Below are 6,000 nucleotides of genomic sequence, written 5' to 3' on the forward strand. Positions count from 1 at the left end.
GGTTTCAAGGTCTCTCAATTAATGCGAAAATTTCGTTGCAAATGTATTTTCATTTTTTTTATTTTTTTTATTTATATTTATTTTGTTTATTTTTGTTTGCATGCTTGTAACAAAATTCGTGTATAATAAATATAGTAATTGTCTATCTATTTTTTTTACGACTTTAATGCTTTTCTAATAAGCGAAATATTTGTTGATTTTTTAATTGCATTTACATTTGTTAACGGCGACTCTTTGACCTTGGGCCTTGCATAGTCAAGAACTGGCATTTGAATTGGCGAAGGTGATGAAGGCGTATACATACACACATATACTTATGTAAAGCTGTTTGTATATACGTGTGTATAAATGTTTGGTTATATGATACTAGTTGAAACGAGGTTTTGAGCTAAATCAAGCCTTGACTCAAGTTGAAGTTGTTTTTTTTTTTTTTATTTAGAAGCCAATAAGGAATGATTTTTGTGAATCGTGATTCGAGAATACAATGTCTATATAATTATATAGAGTAGTTATATAGTTCTTGGAAAAAATATAAGTCATATGTGATTGATTTATACTGATTGATCTTCGAATTGAGGTGAGTTAAATGCTTAAGCTTAAATCTTAAGGCTTGAAATCTACGGAATTCGAAAAATTAACATCATTGATAATCATATTATATGAAGATAAAACCCTTGCAGATACACAATGAAATTAACAAGAAACAGAAGGGAAATACATTTCAAAACAAACTCGCTTTTAATTCGTGTCCCCTGACCATTCAAGCCGCCGACTTCCGTGTTGAGTGATATAAAAGCATAAAGCAGCTAAAAAAAAAAAAAAATAAAAATAAAAAATAAAACAGCTAGTAATTATGGAAGTACGACTAGAATATACCCTGCTTTTTATATAAAATTATATAATGCCAATAAATAGGTTTGGGCATAAGTAAGCTAGGATGATGGGAAAACGAACTTCTACTTCTCCTATGGATAAACTTGTTTATAAACTTGAGAATAGAGTACAGCCAATATACCCTGCATACCACGTTTTCAATGGGTTTGGGGTACAAAAAAACATACGAGAAATGTCGCCAAAGAGGAACACACATAATTGCAGTATTTACAAGAGATAAAATCGACAACAACATGTAAAAAGCAGCAGCACAAAAAAACTCATAAAATATATATATACTATATATACACGCACGTACATGTGTATGTGTATACATATGCATATTTGTGCATAAAAATCTGTTGAGAAGCAATTAAAATGAAAACCACGTAAGCAAATACGAGGGAGCTCCCCGAAAAAGGCGTTAAAAAGTGCCAAAAAATACAAAAAAAAAGAAGAGTAAAACCCATAAAAACCACCCTATTGCAAAATGCATTTTTCCCCCTTAACTCCTGGCTGCCCCCTTGAGTAACTTAACCCCCTTCGTATACCCCTTCAATCGTACCCTTGCCTATGCACACAAAAGCAAACGTGCAATTATGTTGAATGCATTTCGGAAAAAAAAGTAAAAAGTACCCAAAAAAAAAAAAAAAAAAAAAAACGTCGAAGCGAATGCACAAAAAACAAGTAAGATGCAATTTTGTGCATAATGAAAAATGCAGCAGGCAACAAATGCACTCACACACACACACACATGCGAACACAGATATAATGAAACGCATTGCACATTGTAAGCTGAGCTGTGAAATCCAGACCCAAAAATATATTCTAAAATTAAAATGCGACGGCCTGTCGAAATGTAAACAATCAAAGGGGTGCATGATGCACTCACACAGACACGTACATTTATACATACATATATACGATATACGTATATCTAAAGTACTGCAATTCAGAGATGCCAACTTCTGATCAATGAAAAAAAAAAAAATTTTAAGTCAAAGTTGTTTCAAATTTAAAATAATTTTAAGAAATGTCAACATATTTTAAAAAAATGATAGTAAGTTTTTTAAATTAAAAATGTAATAAGGGTAATGCGAAAAATCAAATTTTAATCAAAATATTATTTAATTTATATTGAAATATAAATATATATATATAAGAGACATTTTGGGGAAAAAAATATTCAATAAGCAAAAATTTATACTACACAAATTTTAAATTTTGTATAACTTATAAATTGAGCAAAAAATATATTTAAATATAAGTGCCTGAATAAAGTTAAAATATTGAAAAAGCAATTATAAGTGTTTTAAGTGTTTTATTATTTAGAAATTTGCATTTTTAGGTTGAAATATATTAGTAACAAATAATGATTCCATTATTATTCGATAGGCTCCAAAGGAAGCTTTACAATCTGCAGCTAGCTAAATTCCTATATAAAGGAAAACAACTACCGCTTAAGGAGCCTATAAAAGGTTATTTCGATTCATTTGATAGAGACAAATCTAACCGTAAAAAGGCTAAATTGACAGCACTGCTGCCATAACGATGCAACGCACAAAGCCAAGGCAAGAAATGCATGCACTCACACACACACACACACACACACAGACAAACACTAATGGGGTGGGTTTTGCACTCTTAATATCTTTGCAGCATTTTGGAATGCATAATTTAGCTAAGATTGTTTTTTCTTCAATCTCCTCGTCTTCTTTTTCAAATTTTTTGCAATTAATTCGTGAAATTACGCACTTCCCATGGCTGGGCTGGCTGATGATGGTCTGATTGCTGATTGGCCCAAATGAGCGCCCAGTCAGGAAGTGGATTGCATCCGTTCTAAGCAGCGCCTGGGACATCATTTGGCAAACGGAACTACGGCAAGCGGAAGCAAACAGCAAACACACACACACATACAGACACAGACACACGGAAACTGAGCATTGACCACCATAAATAATGAGCGAAATTAAATGCACACTTAACTCAGATAAAGATCAAACTTAAGCCGTATTAATTGGCGACACTTGGACAACATTTCAGAACGAATGTGCTGCAAATAATTATTCAATTACAGCCGCAACAGCATCTAATGTTAACTAATTGACTAATGTTAACTAATGACAAATGGAAACTACTACATATGTACATATACAGCGCTCAGAAATCTCGGATTGTATGTTAATATGAATTGTCTTTCAGCTGTGATCCACAAAGTGAGTTATAAAAGTTCTCAAAAATAAATCGACCAACAAAACAAATATACTCTTCGAACTGCGCTAACGAGGTATATCTATAAATAAATAATCAAATATGATGATAAATTCACATATACTATATAAGTGCATATATGGCTATGACTTAGGACTTATTACAGATCTATAGAATATGAAGTATATTGAAGAAAGTAGTTAAATAGTTTATAAGATAAATTTAATTTATGTTTTTTAATATGTACATAATTCTACATATAAAATGTTTATATATGCATGTACTTAAAACACTTCATAAGAAAATTTGAATACATTCCCAAATTATTTACGAAATAAACACCTATTTCAATTAGCTACTTTTGCACAATTATAGACACTCAATATACGCATATATCGACGCCCACATATCTGCCTTATACAGCTGCTCAAGGCAAAGGCACTACATATATGTATATATACACATACATACATGTGTATACAAAATACGATTCTCTCTAGGCTGTTTAAAGTAAAAGTAAATGAAAACAAGCAAGGCAAATAAACCAAAATGAAATCAACAAATAAGCAGACGCGACTAAGAAGAAGAAGCAGCGGAGGCAGCAGCAGCAGCCAAAGCCAATGACCAAGAATCAACAGCAACAACAACAGCAACAACAACAGCAACACAGATTGCTGAGAGGCCAAGGAACTCGAGAGCAATACAAAATTGCTTGGCCTTGGTCAGGCACACTGTACACACTCACACACCATCGCTCATGTGTGTGTGTGTGTTTATTGTGCATACATATAAATACTTTTAAATGTTTTATTTTTTTTTTTTTCCTGTTTTGTTGCTCTTCTTATTGTATTGCATTTGCGCTGTTGGCTTATTACGTTTTAATTTTCGTTGCGAAAAGTCGATAAGAAACTTGAAGTGTTGATTAACGTGGCAATTGATAAGATACGCAACACACACACACACACACACACACATACTGGCCTATGCACATTTATAGAAATAACGGCTTTTGCCTGATAAGCGCAATGGAAAAAGTTTGTTTCACTCCCAAACGTGTTGCATTGTAGGTCAGTAAAAGGGGCATGCTAATGATGTCAGCCGCAGCTTAGCCCAATGAAACAGTTTGCAGCATGTGCTAAAAATACATTTCCATTAGCATAAGGCACACTTGCACACGCACACACAACACACACACACATACAGACGCCAAAACATGTCCGAATATACACGCACAAATTGCCGTTTAACCAATGTCAATGTCAACAAGCAACATCTGCAACAGCAACAGCAACAGCAACAGCAACGGCAGCAGCAACAGCAGCAACAACAACGACAGCAAATTCATTTCTAATGGACGCAGCAGCCACGCGGAAATCGTTGCCATGTTTAGGCCGCGTTGTTGTAGTTGTGTTGTGCTGCTGTTGTTGTTGTAGTTGTTGCTGTTGTTGTTGCTGCTGCACGCCGGCAACATATTGTGTGTAAGGTCATATCTCGAAATTTGATTTGGCTGCCTGCCAAATACAAAACAGATGAATGCACGAGCACACACACACTCGCACGCACATTCACACACACACACACACCAACACACGAGAGTGCGAACATGTTTGTGTTGCACGCGTTTTGTTGCATTTGGGGGTCGCTATTGGGCGCTGGCAGTTTAAGATGCTTAGTTTTAGCTATCAATGAAGTTGAGAGCGAAAGTGTTTTCCGACCATTTACGATTTCAATTAATATTACGTATACGTATACGTATACATGTGTATGTCTGTGTACGTGTGTTTTTGGTCGCTGAACTTGTTGCAGATTTGCATATTTTGTGAAATGTGCACTTAAATTGGCATTGATTGCTATTTAAAGCTATTATTAAACATTATTGTATAATTACAGAAAGGCAGGAAGCAAAAAGCTTAGAGATTAAAGAGAGTTAAATATTTTAGCGCAATTTTACGACCAATTAAATGTCAATTACATTTGAAATACAAAAATTTTAATTTAAACAATGCAAATTAGACAGATAATATCATAAAGGATTTATTATAATGTCTACAGCTTCTTAGCTGTCTTTTTATCATCAACCATAAAAATGCGCTTTCCACAGTTCACGTACTGAATGAAAAATTCGAGAATGATAAAAGCTGACGCATTCTTGTCTTTTTGATAAACTTTTATCTGTTTCTTTGCTTTTCGTTTATTTTCACTTCCGTTTCGATATGTTTGGAATCTGTGTGCAAAGCTATCAAGATTCGTTCTGCATACGATAAACAAAGAAAGCGAAATTCAAGAATTCAGATATACCACTGTCTCCCTCTCTCTCTCTCTCTCTCTCTCTCTCTCTCTCTCTCTCTCTCTCTCTCTCTCTCTACAGCTCACAGCATAAGCCAAAGCTCATCAACTGCCGAAAAGCATTCGCTGCTCATGTCTAACGGTTAACTCCAATTCACTTGCACTTGCACTCGGTCTGGCACTGGCCTCTGCACTCTTTGCGCGAAGAGCGCGCCAAAGAGAGAAAGAGTCAAGTTCAAAAACCTCATTACATGCGAAAAGCTGTTATTTTATGATGAGCGAGCGAGCGACAAAGCTGCAGGCATTTTGTATTTTGTGGCTTCTGATTTGAAGTCCACGCAGTCCACACACACACGCACTCACACACACACAAGCTCATTTACAGCAAATTGATATACACACAACTCATATATAAGTATTTGTTTATGGTATATTTTTCTTTATCGCACATGATTCACCAAAATAAAAAAAGACAACAACAAATGTGAAATGGCGTCCATGACCAACACAACACAGAGACAACCGAAAGGCCAGAGACAACAACAACAACAGCAGCAGCAGCAGCGGTCACTCGCCCTCTGCTTCTGCTCCTGCTGCGCTGCTCCATATGGTATGCCCTGAACTGAGCCA

Source organism: Drosophila arizonae, chromosome 2, assembly GCF_054131065.1.
Source record: "Drosophila arizonae isolate 15081-1271.41 chromosome 2, UAZ_ARI_1.0, whole genome shotgun sequence".
Lineage (NCBI taxonomy): Eukaryota > Metazoa > Arthropoda > Insecta > Diptera > Drosophilidae > Drosophila > Drosophila arizonae.